Source organism: Cyprinus carpio, chromosome B17 (genome assembly GCF_018340385.1).
Source record: "Cyprinus carpio isolate SPL01 chromosome B17, ASM1834038v1, whole genome shotgun sequence".
NCBI lineage: Eukaryota > Metazoa > Chordata > Actinopteri > Cypriniformes > Cyprinidae > Cyprinus > Cyprinus carpio.
The window spans coordinates 3,908,172-3,926,055 of NC_056613.1; the positions used below are offsets into that span (position 1 = coordinate 3,908,172).

General features: G+C 38.2%; 1 protein-coding gene across 3 annotated transcripts in view; it reads left to right on the plus strand.

The window, feature by feature from the left end:
* Window positions 1-17,884, plus strand: part of LOC109048378 (neuronal PAS domain-containing protein 3-like) — a 407,723-nt gene that overhangs the window by 274,082 nt on the left and 115,757 nt on the right. The gene's annotated exons all lie outside the window — the stretch shown is intronic.

A 17,884-nucleotide genomic window follows, 5' to 3' on the forward strand; every position in this document is an offset into this window, starting at 1 on the left:
TGCATTGATGGTCAAAAACTTTACTAACATTGCTAGTGGACCTCAGGGCAGAAATATAACTAAATACATAAATAAAAATAAATGCATTTACGTGGCTACATTGAAAGTGTTTTAAATTCACATTGCACTTTTAGGTAATAGAATAATCCTAAAGTGTGTTGTGTTCTCTCAGCATTTGTGGTGGTGAAAATTCATGCAATCCATTACCACAGGTAAACACGACCCTACATACCCATTTTTGATTTGCTCTTTAAAACGAACAACTACGCCTACATGTGTACGTTCATTTGAGGGGAAAAGAGTGCTTCAATTACAGCACTTTGAAATTGTTTACAAGCCCAAATTTGAGATTATTGCCTGACTATTTTCCAGATGAAGGAATAATTAAACAATGTTAACAGCAGCTAATTTGATATCCTGTGTTTATGGTTATCACTGCGGTGTCATGTCGTCATTGAGTGATAAATGCACAACTTCATCAAGGCTGCAATTAAACCTCTGCGTACTTGACACACAGGGGCCTGTCCTGACAGATATTTACTGCTTTTGAAGAAAAGTTGTTCTGTAGCGTTTTGCATTAGCTTAGTCTTGTATTGCATATTTTAGCATCTTGTTTAAGTAGATTCTTTATTTTGACAGTGTTGTAGGATTGGGTGGTGTAGAAATCAGTAGGGATTCTGCTCTACCCATTCCAAATATACCATATATTAACTATTTATAATGTAATATTTTTAATAATTAAATTTTTAAGTTGCTTTAAGTTGAAAGCTTTGCAAGTTTAAAATATGTCTATATATGTATCATAAGCTAAGTAAGAATCTAGTTTTAACAAATATATAGATATATAAGTTATATATAAAGTAAATATATATGATACTGTTAATATAATGTGAAATATATGATGTTTTTGGTCACCTTTCCACACATGAAAACATTATGTATTTCATCATTTCATAGCCGTGTGTGTGGGTTTTAAACAGGTCTTGTTTTTTTGCTGCCTCTTTAGCAGAGATATTGTTGCATTGTGTGAAAATGTCAGCTACATATTTGTGATTGTCAAAATTGTTGCACTATGGAAACATAACATACACAGTGCTACAGAGGTAATCCTGAAGGTCTGCTGAGAATACTACTCCTGAAAATGTTTTATAGACCATACTGGTCTCCGCCGAAACTTTGTTTGTTTGTTTGTGTTTGTAAAGGTGTATGTATTAGCATCTCTTCTGTGATGTGTTTTTAAAACAAACAAATAAGTATTTTCAGCTTCAAGCTACATACATTAATTTTATAACACTGTTGTGAGTGAATCTGTTATTCGATGTATAGCAGGGAAAAAAGAGGGTTGAAGAATACGACTCTCCGATGACTTCATAGGAGAGCACAACTGTGTCGATCAATAGATCTTGAAATTTGAGGCAGTGGTCCTTGCATCTGCAAACAACAACCCTACAGTTTTCAACTGTCCTACAGTAGTTCGTTTCAGCCACAGACTTAAAGATAAACCACTGCAAGCACATCAATGTGCTGCACAACACTCAGAACACCATAGCAACACCATAACAAATTACTAAAACACTCAGAAACACCATATTAAATTTGCCATTTAGCAACCATACAGACTTCGGAACATCAGAACACCATAGCAATGTGCTACAAACTCTCAGAACACCATAGCAACACCATAACAACATACTAAAACACTTAGATCACCACAGCAAATGTAACCTATCGCAAGCCACAAACATTTAGAACACCATAGCAACACCATAACCCTAATACTAAACACTCAGAACACCATATAGCAAAACACCATAACAACATACTAAACACTCAGAACACCATATTAATGCCATAGCAACATACAGAAACTAATCAGAACACCATAGCAATGTGCTACAAACTCTCAGAACACCATAGCAACACCATAACAACATACTAAAACACTTAGATCACCACAGCAATGTGCCACAAAACATTTAGAACACCATAGCAACACCATAACAACATACTAAAACACTCAGAACACCATAGCAACACCATAACAACATACTAAAACACTCAGAACACCATAGCAACACCATAACAACATACTAAAACACTCAGAACACCATAGTAATGCCATAGCAACATACTAAAACACTCAGATCACCACAGCAATGTGCCACAAACATTTAGAACACCATAGCAGCACCATAACAACATACTAAAACACTCAGAACACCATAGCAACACCATAACACAACATACTAAAAACACTCACAACACCATAGCAACACCATAACAACATACTAAAAACACTCACAACACCATAGCAACACCATAACAACATACTAAAACACACTCACAACAACACCATAGCAACACACATCAAAACAACCATACTAACACACTCAGAAACACCATAGCAGCACCATAAACAACATACTACTAAAACACTCAGAACACCATAGCAACACCATAACAACAATACTAAAAAACTCACAACACCATAGCAACACCATAACAACATACTAAAACTCACAACACCATAGCAACACCATAACAACATGCTAAAACACTCAGAACACCACAGCAATACCATAACAACAAACAAAAAGGCTGCGTCCGAAAGCTCTAAAATGCTGCATCTCAAGGCAGGAAGGCATCAGGCACGTCCAAATACAAATTCTGCTTCACTTCCTGTCTCTGGAGGTACCTTCTTCTGATTGAATTTTGGAGGCAGCATAGATGTATCATGTATCCTTCGCTGCCTTTCATATCCCACAATTCTGTGCATTCCATTCCATGACGGTTGAGATAAAAAAATAAAGATGCCGTCTGAAAGTTGCATTTGGTGGTCAGTTTGTGTGTAAATATGCATGTTTCTGACTAACTTTTTGCAATTTTGATCTTATTTCTAGCGAGAAATCACTATTTTAATAAATAAATATTTTATTAGTTATCATCAAAAATCATACTATTTTGTTGTAGATCATTAAACTGGACCTGCCATCAAGAAGCCTGTACCAAAATCATTTTCACAAGGTGCCTTCATGCAAAATGCTGCTTGCAAAGTCATGCCTCATAAGGCAGTGGAGCAGCAAGTCAGCGGCCTAGGCGTTCAACGCAGCCTAAAAGAATCAGACACCATAGCAATTGCTTGAAACACTCAGAACATCATAGCAACATACTAAAACACTCGTAACACAAAGCAATGTGCTAAAAAACTCTCAAAACACAATAGCATGTGCTAAAACACTCGGAACTCAGGGCAACACAATAGCAACTACTAAACACTCAGAACATTATAGCAATGTGCTAAAACCATAGCAAATGCTAAAAGCACTCAAACCCCATAGTAACTGCATAGCAACCATAAGCAAAGGCCTAGAACTGTGGATGTAGAGGGTTTGCTTTGCTAGAAGAAAAAGAGTAAAAATCATTTTTGGGTTTGTTTCCTTAGCTCCTTCCTGGGCACCACTGCAATCAGCAGTTTCTCTTTGAGTATCTAAAGCAAAAGCACCTGATCTCTGTTTGGGTGAGGCTCCTGGGAAGAGTGAGTCATGTGGCGATGTGGCTGTCAAGATAATGCCTGCTCCCTGGCCAGCGCCTGTGGCGCTTTCTTCCTAGCGTGTGTAGGGCACAGGGGTCAGGCTGATGCTTCACAGAGCCATATGCCACTTTTTGACACCTTGCACCTTTAGCTGCTCTTAGTGCAGGGACTCTGGCAGGACTTCATTTTCCTTCTGTTTAAACAGACCCTCTCCTTGTGTCATTCTAATGGAAGGTCTGCCACATCCTTCCTCAATCTGTTTGTTCGTTTACTAGACGATAATGTTGCTCTATGACATCTGTTAGCTGTATTCTGTGATTTCCCCAAGCATTTATTTTTTTGCAATGTCTCACCCTGACCCAGCGATCTTTTCCCAAAATCCTTCAATATGTGCCCTGCTGGAAGGACCGTTTTTCTTGTTGAGACGATCCTTTCACTCCATGACCTTTCCGATCTCGTCTCCAGGAGGTCCAGACGTGATGGTCTCTACCTGTTATCCCCTCTAAACACAGCTGTTTTGTTTTTCTTTCAGGGGCTCAGATCAAATAGAGGGTCTCTGAAATGGCTTAATATATTTTAATTTCATTTTATTTCAAGGTTATTATAAGATTTAGCAGGTTTCTGTTTATTTTTCCCCATAAACTAAGCTTTAAAAAGTATGTGTGTTTATGTATTATATTTGTTTATATTTTTCATTTAAAATATTATTCATTAAAATGTTGCTTATTTGTTTTAAAATGCTTATGTAGGTATTTCACAGGCACATTTTTTTGTTTTTAATTTTTAGTTTGGCATTTAGGAATTAATTGAGCATTTAGGAATATTAATTCAGTGGGTAAATGTAAGGCAAGATGTTTTTTTGTGCGTCATATAACGTGTATTTTAAATCAGTCATAGTTTTTTCATTTTAGTTTTAGAGTACAATAATAATTCTTATTTCAAAATGAACATTTATGGCCCATATTTTAACGATCTAAATGCTATGTCAAAAGCGCCACGGTGCGGGTGCATTAGGGTGCACTTTCTGAATCAACTTTTGCGAGTATAAACAATGGGAAAAAACGGTCTCTTCACGCTCCCACCGTGTGGTCGAAAAGGGTTGTCCCCATTCTTCTTATGAGTAATGGGTTGTGGTTTTTGTGCCAGTAAACCAATCAAGAGTCTCATCTCCCATTACCCTTAAGAGCAAGTTGTGAATTTGCTATTTAAACGGCAGAATTGTAAGTCACACCAGACTCTGAACGCATCTCCACGAGGAGCAAACAGATCTGCTCATGGCAGTGCAGCAAATAGGTAGGCTAATTCAGATAGCACACAATGACTATCCACCATTATGGACATGTAGGACATTTTTTTATTTATGTAGACCTTACACAATAATATTCTTTTACACTGTAATCTTTCATTTGTAATATTGGTGGCATGTTTCTGTGCTGCTGACGCATCCCTGTGTGTAATGAAGTAAGGGCTAAAAACAAAAAAATTATAACAGCTAAAAAAGATTGTTTTTAACCATATATGTTGAAATTTAATGCTGAAGTCTGCCATTGTAACATTGTGGTGGTTTAAGTTTTTGAGTCACCAAGATGGTGCCAGGACAGTAACCAATAGCGGAGCGTGACACGTTAAGCATATAAGTGAGTACCGGTCACAGATAACTCGTAGTATTACCGACCAGGAGCGTTGTGTGTTCTTCAATTTGGCGACTGTTATCTGGCGAATAACATACCGCTGCGATGGTGCGATTGACCAATCAGAATCAAGTATTCCACACGGACGTCGTGGAGAATATGCAAAGTGAAACATGCGTTGTGGACCCACCCCAGAGGCACATTTTCTACTAACCGCGGTCTTTTAAATAACAAAAAAAACCAAAACATTTGCGCCATTGACTTTGGCTTTAGACAAGGTTTGAGCCTCAAAGCTCAAACTTAGGGATAAGTGATGTGAAAATGTTAAAATTATTTAACATAACTAGTCCAGCACTGTTTATGGCTGTGGACTTATGGAATTATCAAGCTTAACTTTTTCATCCAAGGAAAATCGGTAAAAAAATCTCATAGGACTCATCGACCGACGTCCATATTGGGAGAAGCAGTATATCTTCTACAGAGACTTGGGGATGCGCTCTTTTTACCACCTGAGCCTTCAAACAAGCACAACTCAGAAACAAGAAATCTAAGTTTTAATCTGCAGCCATCCATACGAGGCCATGTAAAACATCAAAAACAGGACTGATTAGCACAGGCTTAGAGAAGAGGCTGTTTTATTGTTGTCAAAGGTGCTTTTCATGATCCAGTGATCCACGTTCTGGGAGCCTCTGGTTTTAAATCTGCCTCTAAAGAGAAATTGCCAGTGGCGATAGTACCGCTGTTAGTGTCCAACATGCATCTGTTCCTCATTAAAGCAATCAGGAAACAAACAGACCAAGGCAATGCGAGGTGCTGACAAAACCTTCAACACATGGACTTACTGTAGGGACCCACAGTGTATTTGAAGTTTTATTTGCAGACGAAACAAAGAGAAGAAACAAGCTCTTACTCAGTTGAAGTCTGGGACCGTTCTGGCATGGATTATTCAAAAGACAATAGTACAATTGTAAAGTTTACTGGCGACACAAAAACACTTTATCACGAGGGGAGTTCTGCGTCCATATGCTTCCTTATGCATTTCCTTTTCCTGTTGTAGGAGCACATATGGGCCCTCTGGTTCGTTGTCGTTGTTTTTTTTTGGTCGTGCGCGTATAAGTGTTTTCGTTCTCATTTTATTTATTTTTTGCCCATGATTTTTCCTCAAGATTTGGATTTTGAATCCAACGTGATCTGGAATCTTCAGGCTGTTTTTACCCCCCAAAACATATTTCAGTGTTTTTGCAGAGATTTGCTGCGTTTACTTTAGCGTTAAGTGTCATTTGTTTGCAGTTCAGCGTCGGTGACATCTCAGACCCGCGTCCCACGAGTTTTCTTGCCGGGGAATCCTTTTTCATTATTGCAGGATTAAATATTGATCACAGAGTTAAGTGTCTGTACACAAGTGGCTTGTGTATAATGCATGTGAGCCGCTGTCTCAAAGACAAAATTACATCACAGGAAACTTGAAATTCTTTACGTAACCGATTTGAAAACAATCACTTTGCCCACTTTACAACATCTGCTAGATTATCATTAGGACTTGGAATAGTTCACTCCAAAATGAAAATTTCCTGATTTTTTTTTCTTCTCACTCTGTCCACGTTACTGTATAGACTCTTCTTTCTTCAGGTACCGTCCTATAGAGAAATGAAGGGTACTGCGAGGAAAAACAGCTTCCAGGTACTTTTCTTTTTCCATCTCCTAGGCCAATTCTGTGAAATGGTGCTCACGGTAGGTACCATTTTTGACCTCCTGACCAAATTTTTATCCCTTTATGTACCGTGTCCATATTAAAGCAGCCTGTCAAATGTGTACATCCACACAACATTCCCACAGCCACCACTACTATAGAAGGGTATGTCGTTTTCACCACACAAAATTCTGTGATCCATTTAGTCCATGAAGGGTGCCAATTGAAAAAGTATTGTTCCTTCGCTTCATCTTACAACTGCCACCTTGTCTTGGTCCAGCTCTGTTTGATTGCACAATGTACTAGGTGACATATGCATATTCGGAAAGGTCTGTCGTCGTGATAGTATGGCAGACATTTTAGATACGTTTCGCCCTCATTCTTTTGACAAAGTATGATATGAATTAGCAAGTCCTCACCAATTGTTGATTTTTGATAACCCAGTGATGTGAGTGACATTAAAAACATACCAGCCCAGCATCTCACATATGAGAGAGCAAAGCTGTTTGAATTTATACATTTCTGTACTAACATATTCAGAGCCAAAGCTTTCATCTTGTCAGACGTCGCGAACCCCCTGGCCACGATCCCTGTTCCTCACTCCATCTTGAAAAATGATTGTTAAAAGCCTGAGATGATGAGAGACGTCTCATAGTCAGCCCATGACCTCATGCTTAATCATGATTTATTTGTTTACAGATCACACTGGACATGACACCTCATGAATCTGTACCCGATGAATTTTATATAAATGCTAAATTTGAGGCAATATTTTCACGCCGGGAGTACCTCAAGCTTATCATACAGGTCCTCTAAGTCATATGCTGACCGCGTGTAGTGTACATGTCAGGCTGTCCGGTACTGTGAGGACTTCTTTTTCCCCTCCGGTGACGTGTGGATCCCTCCAGACATACAGCCCTGAGCTCCGGTGATTAATGATGCGTCAACACTTCCTCGGCTCGAGGAGTGCTTAATACAGATTTAAAATCTCTACCTCATTGGTACTCCCAGACACTGTGTAATTCTCAAAGGTTTCATCAAGAAAATTAATAACCAAGGCCTTCCAGATCATAACATTCCCCTCCGTCCCACATACAATAACCCACTTTTCCTTTAAAAAAGTCATGTCTGATAATTTCGTCAGTTTATACGAGGAGCGATTTTAAAACGTGGATGGTTGGTTTTACTTTTTAAAATCCCACGAAACACTCCCACTCTCGACTCCACAAGGAAGATTCTTCAAGATTTTAATTTTAAAGTTTTCGTGTTTTTGTCTCAGCTGGATTGCAAAACAGATGATAGGAGTTCATATACACAACACAAAAAAAAACCCGTTGAAGCAGCTTGTGGAGTGGGACGTGTTGTGCTTATGCTGCTGGAACACAGGTGCTCATTGTGGGGATGTGGTTTAAGTCGAACATATAAGACTCTCTCGACACGCAGCAGATTCCCTTAATCTCATGGATTGGCTGATATTGATGATTTAGCAGATCTGCCCGCCGCTGGGCTTTCTGCTGGACTGCAAAACATTGAAAGTGCTGGAAGCTCATATATGTGCAATGAAAACAACAGGGTTTTGGACAAAATAAATACAGCACATCTTCTTTGCACACACTGTATTCCCAGACATTTTAATGCAAACAATGTATTAACATTTTTACACTGCTGTAGACAATGTATCAGGACACTGAAATTTGTATTTGTTGTGTACATTTATGTGGAAGATTTACATTTTTGGATAATTGTCTTTTTTTTTCTTATATAAAAGAACATTGTAACATTCAGGATATGAGAAAACAACATTTAGTAGATATTTTCTTTTGTTCTCTCCCTTATAAAGTTTATCAGATGGTTAACATAAAATAAAAAAGTGCTTTCCAAATGATGCGCTCATTCATAGGACATGTAAGCAATGCCTGTACACTGGGTTATTTTTTAAACAGAAATCAGTTTGAAAATGTTTAGGTTCATTGGTTCTAATGGTATAATATGTTTAACTGCCATCTTTTTTCATGGGAAATGTGAGTTGAGTGTGTATAGTTTATATGGATACTGCTGTAATCTCCTACTCTAGTAACGTACATTTGTTTGACTCTGACTTCGACTTTGTCTTATTGTACTTGTAGTGATAGTTATTCATCTCCAGGAGAAGCAAAGCAGGCAGGATCCTAGTCTTTGATATGTTCAGTAGCATGAGGGAAATCATGAAATTCAGCATATTGTTCACGCAAGGAGCACAAAGGTTTTACTGTAGAATTCATATTTCCTGTCATTAACAGCAAAAGCAAGGTTGCGGAGGGCACGTGGTAAATGACCTCTCTCTGTTGAGTGCCGCCCTTGTCAAAAAAGGACATCGTATCTTTAAGCCCGTCTCATTCTTAATGAAAACAGTGAGTTGCAACGGCCTATGATCTTGTGTTTTAGTCAAATAGAACTCTACGCTTGACATGACAGCTTGATTCTAAAGCATTTAACCCCCCTAAGTGCAAGTTTTGATCTCTCTGCCTTTGATTAAAACTAATGAGCTCATTTAATTCCAAATGGGAATCTCTGATAAGAGAAATAAGGTTGATGGATTGGATTAGAGAGGCGGAAATTAAACTCTTAGAGCTGAAGTTTGTGCTCTATATAGTGTATTAAAAAACTGTTGGCATATTCCTGTGTGTTAGATGATGAGAAAAATTTCATAGTAATTCATATTTAATCAGAAGAAATGAAATGACTAAATATAACATGGCTGCCGGCCTTTAACCCGGAGTGATAAAGGACCAGTTTAGATTTTAAATGACATTTAATTCATGTTCTCAGAAAGACAAGAGGGAGGAGAAAAAAAGGGCGAGAGAGAGAGAGAGAAACGGGGAAATACAGCAGTCCAAACCCATAACCATTATGACGGTGTCTATTCTATACTTTTATGGCCCAGGTGGTTGATGTAATTCAAAACAGATTTTTTTTTTCTTTTTTTTGTGCCTTTAGACAAATTATGACTATAATGGCATCATTTTCATCATTTCTATAAATGGCATCATTTTCATCACAACCAACAATTTGATCCCTAATAAAGATATGCTACATTTGCACACAGTCAGCGTTTAGATCGACAAAACATTTTGTTAGCAGTTTTAGCTCTCATACTGTCCTGTTCTTACACTAAACCTCCTCTGGTGGCTGTTTGTAACATGTTGAATGTCAAGACAAGTTAAAAATGATGCAGTTAATTTGGCTCTAATCAAGGTGTTACAGCAAATTAGCAGAGCCTTCTTGTTCGTCAGGTGTCCTTGTATTAAGATCAAGGCTTGAATCTTTTTTTTTTTTCATTCCCATCTGGGTAAGAGATATATTTATAGTATAAAAAATACATTATTTTGTTCACTGTCATTGAAAATTATATATTGTAATTAGAAGCAAAAGCTCTCTGCTTAATTTTCCCATTTCCTATGGAGGCAAATACATCTAACACCATCCTGTTGAGGTTTATTCATTTGCCATGTGTAGAGTTTAAAGCAATTATCATGTTTGTCGAGGCTCCGCTTCATGCTATTAGTAAATGCAATTAAAACATTGTCAAAGTTTGATTAGAACTTCCCCCATATCAGGTTGTGCTGTTTCATTAACTGTCTACCAAGAGATGATAGAAACCTCAATGAGAAGATATTACACACCATACTCACTAAAGCAGTTCTGATATCTTGCTGGTCTCTGTGAGTTGTGTATTGTTTTTTTTGTTGTTGTAATGGGATGTTTGTATGTTTGTTTCTGCAGTGGAGTCGAAACAGCCCTAGTCTTCTGTCGCCGGATAAACATTTTAGAACGCTCCTTCTTCATCCGTATGAAATCCACACTCACCAAGAGAGGCGTCCACATCAAGTCCTCTGGATACAAGGTAAGACTTGAACTGGATGATTGTTGGCATGCTCTAAAAGAGAAACGCAAAAAACTCAACTTCAACTCTTGTAGTTAATAGTCATAGTTAATGATCAGAATTCTATATGTGTCACAGCCAAGCCAAATAATTTGGCCAATTGATGTGATGTTTTAAAATAATCTGGAATCAAGTAAATAGCTGTGCACAACTTAACTGATTAACAGAAGTATGATGCTTGCTTTGCTGCTCAGGTCATTCCAAAATCTACTTTTCTTGTTTTTTTTTTATGATGAATTTTTTTTTTAAGTTTTTTTTTGTTTTTTTTAGTTGTTGTTTATTTTTTTAATTTTTTTTTTTGTGTAATGAAATTAGATTTTATTCGGTTAGTTCACTCATAAATGAAAATTTCTGTCAATTAATTACTCCTAACCCTCATGGCGTTCCAAACCCGTAAGACTTTCGTTCATCTTCAGAACACAAATAAGATATTTTTGATAGAATCTGAGAGCTCTCTGACCCAGTAAGGATCCTTACACAATCAAGGCACAGAAACATAGCAAGGTGATCGGTAAAATAATTCATGTGACATCAGGGGTTCAACTGTAATTTTGCAAAAGCTACGAGAATACTGGTTTTGTGCACAAAGAAAACAATAATAATATAATTTATTCAACAATTCTTATCCCCGAGTTACCCATCTTCTGCCATTTTTGGAGAGTACCCCAGAACATAAACAAATGTTCATTACGTTGATTACATTCAGCAATGCACGCACTATCTACTTGTTATTTTCTTTGGACACAAAAAAAGTATTCTAGTAGCTTTGTAAAAATTACGGTTGAACCCCTGATGTCACATGAATTATTTTACCGATGTCCCTTGCTACGTTTCTGTGCGTTGATCGTAATAGTATCCTTGCTGTCTGTCGGCTGTGGGATGAGGGTCAGAGAGCTCTCAGATTCTATCAAAAATATCTTAATTTGTGTTACGAAGATGAACGAAGGTCTTGCAGGTTTGGAACAACATGAGGGTTAGGAGTAATTAATGACAGAATTTTCTTTTTTGGGTAAACTAGCCCTTTAAATTGAACAAAAGTGATAATAAAGACATTTATAGTTTTTAGGAAAAATTTCTTAAAATAAATTATTTTCTTTTGTATTCATCAAAAAATCCTGGAAAATAATGCATCAGATTTCACAAAAATATGAAGCAGAACTGTTTTCAACATTGATAATGAAAAGAAATTATTCATGAGCAACAAGTCAGCATGTTAGATTGATTTCTGAGAGATCATTGTGACACTGAAGACTAGCGTAATGATGCTGAAAATTCAGCTCTGCATGACAAGAATAAAGTTACATTTTTAAAATGTATTCAAATAAAAACAAACAAACAGTTATTTTAAAAAATTGTAATAACATTTCACAAAGTTACTGTTTTACCGTATTATTTTACTTGTATTAAATGCTGCTTTAGTGAGCATTAGTGAACTTGATATTCCAAAAACATTACAAAACCCCCAAACTTTGAACAGTAATAGTAATGGTATTCTGGAACAATTAATAATTTGTGTGTACTATTGCGCTTTTTGCACTTTGTGCAGTCATAGACAATACCACTGATACAGCAGATCACTGGAATGCTGTACATTTAGTATCAATCGGATTGTAAAACAGAGAAGTGGATGATTGTTTGGATGTGTCTTTCGACCCCAGTTCCCGTGAAACGATCCAAAACCCTGCTGCATCCATCTGGACGCAGATTTGATGCAAATAAGCGTTGAAGTCGCGGGGGGCGAGTCCCCGAAGCGCACTAAACCATAGCATAAATATTCAAGCGCCTCCTTATGCACATTAGCAGGACATTACCGGCCAGACAAGGACACTTCATAGTGCATTTACACCAAATTAAGTCAATATTTGTGTTGTTACATAATACAAAAGTATGAATTTTGCATACGATGCGCCGGCATTAGGTGATAGGTGCGATGGCGTGGCAGAAAGCGAAAGCGCGGCGGCACAAATCATGGCTGTTTATATCTCCTCTTCACTCTGGGAGGTCAAATCAAAGTGACTTCTTCTCCAGCCTAAACCAGTCTTTTCTTTTTTTTTCCAAGGCGTTCTCGGCCCCGGCTCAGTTAAATGCACTCATGTAAAAGCTCTCTATCATTACTTGTGCTGTATCGCATTTCAAAAGCACTCCCAGAGAATCCCTTGGAACAGATGAATCTTATTGTCTTATGTATACCTATTCTATATTCACCGATGCAGTGATGGGGGGGGGGGGGGCGGAGAGGGAGAGAGAGAGCATTGGCTCTGAGTTGAACCAGAAATATAAAAATTGATCCCTGTTTGTATGTTGGCTTGTATAAATTGAGATATGCTATTTTGCAGCTGCCTCTTGCTCCCCCCAGCCGCGGTGAACCTTGCCTGTCAGTTTGCATTTAGCAGCTATTATGAGCATATTTTAAGGTTTTGCCAGAGCTTATGATGTTCTTGCCAAGAGCCTTGCCGGTCAGTTAGCATTTAGCCTCAGCAATTACAACGGCGAGTCTCTCTTTGTTGCAATTATTTCAGAAAGTTGTCTCTTCCAATTAACTTTGTTGATGCCCACTAGCTTTGGGATTGGAATCAGTTCCCAGTGCTTATGATTTAATGCGGCTCAGGTTATTTGTATGAAAGACACAGTGTTGTACTTATGTAGAGATGGATGTGTGTTGTGGAGGCAAATGTGTGTTTGCACAGGCTGCGACTCTCTGTTGTGACCTCTCTGTTGTGAGAGAATGCGTGTATGGGTTGATATCGGCCACATAATGGACAATCACCTTCTGATCGCGGCGTGCGTTGTGATGTCTGTACTGAAGCGTGGCAACAACTGCATCAAGTGCTGTTTGCGACTGCCGAGTGGTTCTGTCTCGATGCCAAACGCTCGTGTCGCAATAACACACGGATCTGATCGAAGTACGCAGCAGAAACACACTTTATGCCACCTTCTCAGTCTACATTCTCCTAAGAATACTGATTCAGACAGGTTTGTTTTAATGGCCCCTGGATTTTAATTGAACCAGAGTTAGACTAGAAAAAATTGTTTGTGCTTTAAAAAATTAATGAAGGACTTATTTAAAGTAGCTTATGCTAAACCAGCTAGGAATAAAATGTTACCGGACCCCAAAACCACCCCCCTGGTCAAAAGGGTAAATTTTGTAGAAATTGAGAGTTAGACTTATTCTTTTTCAAATGAATGTTTTCAAATAGTAGTAAAAATGCATGCTGTCCTTTAAAACTAGGCAACTTTCACTTATATATTTATATCAATTTAAAACGTAAATCTATAAAAATATAATAAATAAATAAAAAAGTTCCATATCAGTTGTCAGCTATCTAAACTATTAATTCTAGGGTAAGTTTGGATAAAAAGGATAAATATCAAGCATTTGATTGTTGCAAATTTAAGCCCAAAGTAAAAAATTGCTTATAAAACATGATTTCATGACTGAAAGGTCGACATCATTGAACTTTTCAGTCGCTATTTAATGGGGCCCCTGATTTGAGATGGCTTTTGAATGTCTGTGAAAGTTCGATCCAAACTCTCAAACTCTACCACCCAGGAGAGAGTGCCACTCTTTTTTTAGTGAATGTGGGCCAAAGTCAATCATTCCGGGGGTTTGGATTTGCGTGTCCCTCAGCGGCAAACGTACAAAAGCATAAAAGAGCACCACCGGCGCCCTGAGCACTCGGTGAATTGCAGGCGTGGGCCCGAGAGACTGTCTATATGAATGATGCTAATAGCATCTCCCTCAAATGTTCGGAGCGTGAACCAAGGAAAAGGATAGTGTCTAGAAGTTTAAACCAACACCCCAAAAATCAAATCCCCTCCAGGTTTCCCTGGACCACCCCCCCAGGTGGATTAAAAGGCGGGGGGCGCCAAAAAGGAACATCGTTGCCGATCTAGTCAAATACATCACTATGGGTCAAAAACGACGATCCCACAAGACTTTAATTACGTAATCTAAAGGAAGAACGGCCAATTACAAAAACTTTAAAGCCAGCGACAAAAGTAATTAGTTCCTCTGCCTTTTGTTATCTCTCGATTATTTCAGAAGGAAATGGTGCTTTTTGTGTTTTTAATATTCCATGAACATGAAACTACATAAAGGGGTACCAAGAACCTGAGAATACCTGGTGTTATTGGTTTGGTTCTTGGTCAAGTGTACACTTCAGTATGCAAAGTACATATTGGGATTATCAAAGAGCTCAGTTTGGTCATCTTACATGACTTCATCTGGTGTTATTGTTCTGTTATATTTATACTGTGGGGTTGGATACTTTACTGAAGAATGTGAATGTAATTCAGGAAGAGAAGTTGCATTTGATCTATTTTTAATTTTCCGCTTTGTGTCCTCTTCAAGTTATCCACATTACGGGCAGGGCTGCGGATAAGAATGACATTAACACCACAGTTTCGTTCGGTACCCCAATCAAAATCACGATGGGCATGGTTGTAGTGGCACATGCACTTTCCTCCACACCAAACCATCAATGAGGTTCGGCATCGACTGCCAGATGTGTGTTACACGGTGGTCAACATGGATGATCTCAACATCGTTCTACCTGTGAAAACAGGTAACACTCTTTATATTATATATTATTACATAAATATGTGGCAATGATTTTAAGCCTAATGTTAAGCTCTAAGAGGGCAACAATTTCACCACTGTATTTGCAACATCTTATTTTGCAAAGCTTATATGCACTGTTTTATATAAGCCTAGTACTGTGTGCAGTTTTGATGTAAGAGATTTTTCTATCTGCTGCCCGAAAAGAAGAATGATAAATCGGTGGAAAAAGAATTTCAATTTCGGCTGCTTAGAGTTACGAAATGTGACATTATTGTTAGAACTGAAGGATCAGCCGGTGAATGAAAATGTGACTGTTTGCAACGAGAAAGGCAATTCAGCCACCCAGTAATGTTCATGTGCAGTTCATTATGGAGCACGATAGGCGGATGAGTTCTGCTTAAAGGCAATCCCAGAATGACACTTGTTTCAACATCGATCGCTCGTTTTGAAAAAGCCAGCCAAGAAAAAAACAACCGCTCTTTGTACGTTACAAAACATCTGTGGTTCCACTGCTGCCCCATTAAAAATGAGGAACATCTTTTAATTTGCGCTGGCTTGAAAGGAAATATCCTATTAGTTTTATTTATATCTCCGGGATTGAAGTCATCCCAGTGTCTGCTAAAATTTTTACCACTCCCCTGCACTTAACTTTAATATTTCTGAGAGAGGAATGGATCGGGCCAAGTCTATAGCGCGGAGTTATCATCACAGGCAAAAGCCTGCTTTAAAATGAAGGGGATAGAGATCGAATGGCCGATTTTTTTTTTTAAACTGGCCATGCTTCTCTGATCCGTGTAGAGAAGGACTGCACAGAGGTTAGAAGTCGAATAATTGTGTTTGAAATGTGCTGTTACATAGTATTTGCCCAACTGTAAAGGTTATCTCATGGTTTTAACCACCTGTTTTTGGTCTTTTTTTGTTGAGTTTTTACAATACTTCTGTGATAATTGCATTTAGATTCAGCAAGCAAGCAGTTTGGTAGAGTACAGTAGGTCAGAAAGAATATTACGTCTATAATGAAAACAGGCTGACAGCTTGCCAGTCACAGATGGAAACTTTTTAATGAACAAAATCTGGTGCCATATATATTTAGCTTAACAGAAGGGCTGGGAAATCAGAATCTCCTTATCAGTGGAGGTTGCACTTAGAAACCAATAGGTCTTTGTCCTAGTTTTAATGTCAGATGACTCTGGAAGAGATAATATCCCACACAGGAAGATCTTATGATTGGTTTCTTTTTGGTGGGCTGCTCAGCTCTTCCTTATTGATATGGCCATACTACTATAAAATTGATTTTATACTATTATGTAAATAAAAAAAAGATAATAGATGAGTATGTTTTAAAAGAACTTTTTTTACATTTCAAGTTTTTCTACTTCAACTTTAACGTGTGTAATTCAGCTGTGTTACTTGCTGTTTCTTTGCTAATTATTTGTCAAATTTACCAGCAATTCTGTTTCTAAAATGAAAATTGCATGTTCAAAGCGTAAAATCTACACAAAATAGGTTTAGTGTAGCTTCATATGGATCAGAACAGCGGAGACAGGAATCTGATTGGTTCTCGGGACAAACTATGGTAATATTGAAGATCATTTTCTCCCAGCTGTTGCTAATGATATATTACATTATGACATCAAAGTCTATCATGAAATGCCCCAACTGCAACCATTTTTCCATTTTAAAAACTTTGTTCCATTTTGTAATGCACCCAAACAGATGTCTCGAAATTGAGAGAGAATTATTCCTGAATATAAACTGAACTACCAAAAATTGTTAAAAATAGTGCAAAAGGGGGGAAATGGTGTCAATTTTGATTTTTATGAATGAAATATACACCTTTCTAGAATCAGCGACTAACATGGACCTGGCACCTGTCGACATCGTAGGGAAGAGATGTTATCACTTCATTCACGCAGAGGGACGTGGAAGGCATTCGGCAAAGCCATTTAGGGGACCGATGAGTATCTGCTCCGAAATCCATCCACATCAATCTGTGCAGGCACCCACACAGTGCCAAAAACTAGAGGAGTGGTTGTTAAAGAGCAAGATTCAGTGTCCTTACATGCTTTAGCAGGAATCATTGGATCCATTGCGTCAATGCCCTCCTGAGAGCACGCTGTGTTACGTGCCAAAGTCTGGTGTAATGTGTTCTGCTGCAGCACTTTTCAGCGTAATGGGACAGCAGTGTTTGTGACAGGCAAGATTATCCATGCTTAGTTGCTTCTTTCATAACTGTCAATGATAGAACCGCTCCCCCTCTGCCAAGACGGTTTGAACGAGTGAAGCAAGCGTGCTTGTGTCTTCCAAACAAGCCCAGTATCGCTCGCGAGGTACAGGGAATCTTGGGTCATTGGACAGTCTTACCACATTTTCACTCCGTCTTTCAGGTCTAAGTTGCTCTATTCGAGGTGCCTACAGGCGCCACCATTCAAGCCGCGCATTTTATGTCAATGTAGTAGCCTTACAATCTGGGCCATACTCGCGAGAGCTACTGCAGAGACCTTTAAAGCTATTGCTTACGATCAATTTCTTTTGCAATGCTTCTAGC